This window comes from Pseudoliparis swirei, chromosome 20, assembly GCF_029220125.1.
Source record: "Pseudoliparis swirei isolate HS2019 ecotype Mariana Trench chromosome 20, NWPU_hadal_v1, whole genome shotgun sequence".
In the NCBI taxonomy this organism is placed as follows: domain Eukaryota; kingdom Metazoa; phylum Chordata; class Actinopteri; order Perciformes; family Liparidae; genus Pseudoliparis; species Pseudoliparis swirei.
Genome location: NC_079407.1, coordinates 2,417,144 through 2,423,667, shown reverse-complemented (window position 1 = coordinate 2,423,667; position 6,524 = coordinate 2,417,144).

Genomic DNA, 6,524 nt, shown 5'->3' with positions numbered 1-6,524 from the left:
TGTGTGTGTGTGTGTGTTTGTCTGTGTGTGTGTGTGTGTGCACAAGAGAGAGAGAGAATAGGAAAATAAAACAACAGATAGGAAAAAACAAAGGCTACCCTCTGATTGAATCTGTTGAGGCGTGGCATTGAGATAGATCACAAACAGTGATGTGTGTGTGTGTGTGTGTGTGTGTTTCTGTGTGTGTGTGTTTCTGTCTGTGTGTGTGTGTGCCTGATCTGACCGTAGCACAAAGTGGAAAAAGATGGAATTTCCCATCAACTGAACGACACGTGTCGGGATGTGTGTGTGTGTGTGTGTGTGTGCGCATGATAAACACATTAGTGTGTGCATCAGCATTCATGCGGCCCGCTGCGTGTGATTAGTTATTTACTCGGTGCTGCAGTGTGTGATTAAGTGCTGTTTGAAGCGGCGGCGTTACGCAACGCTGCGTCCTGGACCCTGCAAACACACACACACACACACACACACACACACACACACACACACACACACACAGGTAGACCGTCTCATATCTTTGGGGAGTTTGTGCCACTCGTAAACTTCCCGATTATTGATGAGACGCCGTAGAGGCGCTCGCTCACTGTGACGGGATCCGAACCCGCGCAAAAAATAAAAAGTATTTTAAGAGACGCTCGAACAGAAAGTTAAACATAACTTAGTTTTTGAAAGGTTGTTGATTAATAAATGAGACGTTAAGAAAAGGGAATGAATCAAGAGAGAAGTCATTTATGTCAACTTCTATACAACCAGAGGAGTCGCCCCCTGGTGGTCAGGAGAGAGAATGCAGCTTTAACACATGAAGCATAGACTTCTATACAACCAGAGGAGTCTTCCACAGCTTCTCGGCTGCCTTTAGACTTTAGATGAAACTCGGCTCGTTGTTCATTTTGAAAACATCTGCGTCTTTTCTAGTTTGAGATAAATCACCACAAAACATCGGAGGAGATGAAACTCATCTAGTGGTGGAAATCACCAGCTTCTAACGACCGTGTGTGTGTGTGTGTGTGTGTGTGGTCTTGTGTCACCTAGTCGGCCCAGCTTGTGTTCGGGGGGTCAAACAAACACTCGCTGGACACTCGAGCGTCTCCTTTTTCCTTTCCTACCCCCTCGTCTCCTTCTCTGTGTATGTGGTTACCTTGTGAGCGACAGGCTGTGTGTGTGTGTGTATGTGTGTGTGTGTGTGTGTTCATCACATGTGCTGGAACAATCAAGGAATCACCCACCGACTCAAATCCTTTCAACTCATAAAAAAACTCAGCAGAGAGAGAATGAAAGTGACAGATGGAAAGCTGAAAGAAACGGTTGTAATGAGCTGAAGGATGGAGGGATGGGGGGGAGGAGGGATGGAGGGGGGGGGGGGATGGGGGAGGGGGGGAGGAGGGTATTTTTTTATAAAGTGTGGGCACTGTTCAGTGTTTTCTGTCCAGGAGACAGAAGAGGAGAACGAGGTGATTTAAAGCGTCTTTACGAGATTCTACGTCTTGTTTTTTCGGGGATGAACATAGTTTATAGCCCCCCCCCCCACACACACACTCACTCACACACACACACACACACAGACACACACACACACTCAGCCCCCCCCCCCCCACACACTCACCCCCCCCCCTCTTTCCATCTCCACTGCTGAATTATACGGTGAAATATCTCCAGAAGAAATATTAAAAATATGTTTTTTCCTTCTCACGCTCAATATTTCACACGTCGTTACGATTTAGTTATTTTTACTCTCCATAAATATTATTAAACAAGTAAATATTCTATTGTTTAGCTTTAACACTCGAAGCATAGACTTCTATACAACCAGAGGAGCCCCCTGGTGGTCAGGAGAGAGAATGCAGCTTTAAGGCTGTTTAACTCATAGATAAATAATAGAGATAAAACTCTCTCTCTCTCTCCTCTCTCATTCATTTTCCTCCATCGTCTCTACTCTGGTTTCCTCTTTTATTTCCTCTCCCTCGTTCCTCCTCCTCCTCTCCTCCTCCCTCCTTTAATAAGGAGGCTCTGAGGAGGTGCCGCCCTCCTCATTAGGCCTGAAACCAGCTGACGCTCAACATGGCCGCCTCCTCCCGTCTCCATAACGTTGACCTTTTTGTTTCCTCCCTCCCAGCCTGCAGTTCTATCTCTTTTCTCTCGCTCCTCCGTAACCTTTTCATTCCTCTCGGCGTGTGATTGGCTTTGTTTCTTCTCGCTGCTGCTTTGTGCTGACAAACCGGTTTTTAAAGGATTTTCTCCTGCTAAACAGCTTTATTCTGCTTTTGGAGATGTTCTCTTTCTTTTCTCTCTCTCTCTCTCTCTCTCTCTCTCTCGCTCTGTGGTGAGACTGGGAGCAAGAAGAAGCTTTTTATCCTCAAATGACATTAAATTTACTTCACATACCTGAAGTATGATCAAAAACAATTATATATGTATGTATATATAACTCTAAGTTATTTTTTTATCTATATATACATATTTAAAGTTCTTCTTGGGACATTCCCAGTATCTCCATTCCATAATTGTTTTTCTATTCTTTATGTATTTCTCCACATTAAATAAACATGTAGTAAACAAACACAACATGTTTGTATTGTTGTGTTCATCGGCTCCGACACAACGACAGGATGAAGACATGAACCCTGTTTTCATGTGATGAAGAAGAGGGAACAGATTGTGCCGCTGTGAAGAAGCTTATGAAGAAAAAAATGAAAGTCAAGAATCAAGATATCAAAGCTCGGCGCCGAGGTTCAGTTCCGGAAGACGGGAATGGGATTAACCCGAAATAAAGAATGAAGCATTTGTTTTATCTTAACGGTGAAAAATCCATCAGAGTCCCATCAGAGGTGTGTGTGTGTGTGTGTGTGTGTGTGTGTGTGTGTGTGTGTGTGTGTGTGTGTGTGTGTGTGTGTGTGTGTGTGTGTGTGTGTGTGTGTGTGTGTGTGTGTGTGTGTGTGTGTGTGTGTGTGTGTGTGTGTGTGTGTGTGTGTGTGTGTGTGTGTGTGTGTTTTTATGGACCCGATTTATCGTCTCTGGTCTACAGAGTGAATATTAATAGAATTATAGCCGAGGAAACTTCCATCCATCTAAACTACGAGGGGCAGAGATCTGATCGGGGAGGAGAGCCAGGGTCTGGGTCCCTGGTCTGGTCTGGGTCCCTGGTCCGGGTCCCTGACGTGTGATCCAGATCACGGCGGTGGGGGACACGGTCTCACAATGAAATCTATTGTTCTGTTCAGAGACGGGAAAGTCAAGAGATCCTTAAACATGTGGGAGAACCAATGAAATACAACCTCATGTACCTGGGTTAGTTCATCATCCATCCATCTACCCATCCATCCATCTATCATCAATCTACCATCCATCTATCTTCCATCTATCCATCTATCCATCTATCTATCCATCTATCTTCCATCTACCCATCCATCTATCGTCCATCTACCCATCCATCTATCAACCATCCATCTATCATCCATCTACCCATCCATCTATCATCCATCCATCTATCTATCTATCATCAATCTACCATCCATCTATCCATCTACCCATCCATCTATTCATCAATGTATCCATCCATCCATCTATCTTCCATCTATCATCCATCTACCCATCCATCTATCATCCATCCATCTATCTATCTATCATCAATCTACCATCCATCTATCCATCCATCTATCTTCCATCCATCCATCTATCCATCTACCCATCCATCTATTCATCAATGTATCCATCCATCTATCATCCATCCATCTCCCCATCCATCTACCCATCCATCTATCATCCATCCATCTATCTATCATCAATCTACTATCCATCCATCTATCTTCCATCTACCCATCCATCTATTCATCAATGTATCCATCCATCTATCTTCCATCCATCCATCCATCTACCCATCCATCAATTTATCTATCCATCCATCTACCCATCCATCCATCTATCTATCTATCTAACCTTCCATCCATCTATCCATCCATCGCCTCAACCTAACTGTAACCTTCAAATGACTTCATCCGCCATCTCTAACAAGGTGTGTGTGTGTGTGTGTGTTTTAAGGTGGTAGTTGGCTCATCACTAAAAACATGGGAGGACTGGTGTGACAATTGATGTGTCTGTGTGTGTGAGTCTGTGTGTGTGCGAGTGTGTGTGAGTCTGTGTGTGTGTGCCAGAGGTCCGTGGGCCCATTAGCTGTATTCTGTTTTAATAGAGCATCTAATTGATTGAAGGTCGTTGGAGGATAAGGACGATTCTTCCTTCTCTTTTCTTAGCGGCTCCTCCGTCCTCCATCCTAAATGAATCCAATACCTTCGGCCGGCCGGCTGAGCCATTTGTTTCAGGCCGAGTTCTGTGCCTGAGTTATTAAAACGGGGGGAAGAAGGAAGGGAATACGAGATGAGAGGAAGAGGAGAACGGCCATGTTCAAAGGGCTCTCTAAGGCAGCCAATCACAGGGCTGCATTGCTCCACGGGGGTCGTGACTCATCACTACTACATCGTCGCTATTCTCCGATCTGTTCAAGAACGGTCGGAAAGTTGAAAATCCGACCGTTAACGTCCGTATTTACAGGTTCTATATATGATCAAATGCGTATTGTTTAAAGAAAACCTGATTTATAATCACAGGTTCTGGGGATCGGAGGCTTAAAGAGACGTTTAGATGAATATAAAACAATTAAAACTGTAAACTTAAGCCTAATGTTCGATCTCTGCGCTGCAGCCAAAAGAAAAAGGAAATAAATTGCATTGTGAATTAATTGTATTTTTGGGGTGGATTATCCTCGAGAATTTAAGAAATCTCCAGAAGACTTATTTCCTTCTGTCTGCAGCGTCTCATGTTTGATGAACTGGAACCAGCGTCGTGTGTTTTTGATGCGTTTCCACTTGACAAATAACAGCGGGAAAAAAAAGAAGGTGATTTTATTATCATAATCGCTCCATCTGAAGCCCGGCGGCGGCGGCGCTCAGTTTTTTCTGTTTGTTGTTGTTTTTCCGGCTTGTCAACCTTTCTCATCCCACTCGAGTGTACAGCCGCGCATTATGAATATTCCATATCTCCGTGATTTGCGGCCGCCGCAGCGTTTCAGTCTGATTGCAACGAAGACCTTCGAGCTCTCCGCTGAATCTTTGGCTCGGTTCCATGAGCGGAGCGTCCGATAGGCCGAGGCTCAGAGCCTCCCTCCGCCGACCCACGCATGCACGCGCATGCAACGCTGGATTCTCTTAGTTTGACATTCACTTAACAAAACTGTTTTATTTCCTCTTTTTTTTAAAGCCGTAAAAGTGCCGAGTCATCGCGCTAAAAGCAAAGCGGGTTATTTATTCCGTCGCTCTACTCGAGGTGACATTTAGGGAACGAGAGGCGGGCGTTGGGCGGAGTGAAAGCTCGCGTGGCGCGTCACGACGCGCGTGTTACGCGCAAACTCAACGCGCGTCTGTTTCCATGCATTTCCTTTATTTCCTCAAATACTCATAAACACATGTCTGTGTTTAGTGGGACAGGAAACCGCCAGGTAAGTTATCGCTCCGCAGCGCCCGCCGCCGCCTCGCCGCTCACGGCGGGTCATTCGTCATCTCCCCTCCGCAGACCGAAGCCTCGTATCGAGAAGCTAACGTTCGCTGAGTTCATGTTTCCACGCTGAAGTTGTGGATTGATGGGAACTCACTTTAAATGAACTCGTTTACGGAAGGTCGTCAGTTTTTATCAAATATATATTCGCTCTCAAACTCTGAGAGGTTCAACCTCCAAAATATTTATATATTTTACTGTTTTAATCTTTTTTTGGCATCCAGGAAATAGCCATATCCCCATCGTCTGTGACATTTATTAGCATTCCACAGCTAATCCAATCATTTAGTCACAATATGTGTATATATATATTTATATATGTAAACATCCCAGTCAATAAAATCGTCTGTTAGTTTAGCTTTAAGCATGTTTGTTTTTTCCCGCTAGCCAAACTTAGCCTCCCAATTAATATCACAGTAGCTCAACTTAGCCCGCTAGAGCTAGCATTAGCCGGTTACTTCGCGTTAGCTCCTCTAACGGTACCGGGCCTCTCACTCTTCCCTGGCTCCGCCCCCTTTTCCAAATGTAGCGACTCCTGACTGCAAAAAAAATTAAACAAGATGGCGGCTCCCAAAATGGCAACTCGAGGCTTTATAATTGAAGTCTCCAAACCAACGGGTGACATCACTTCCCTGTGACTGTGCGCCAGCTAACATGCTCAATGCTAATGTATTTAGCAAATGTTTACTGTGTTAGCATGCTAATTTGCACCACACACAATGGAAAGTTACCGTGGTTACGGGCTACATCCCATGGAAACCACGGATGTCTGTACCGTAGTTTGTGCCAATTTAACGAGCAGTTATTGAGATGTTTCACTAAAACCACGAACACATGCCAATATTAAAAGACTGAACATTGAGTTTTGAAGAGATTTGTTAACATATTCTCAATGTATCATTTGAAGTGGTGCATAGACTGCCACAATCTCATTTTATATTCCCTATAACACTCTTTATATTCCCTATAACACTCTTTAA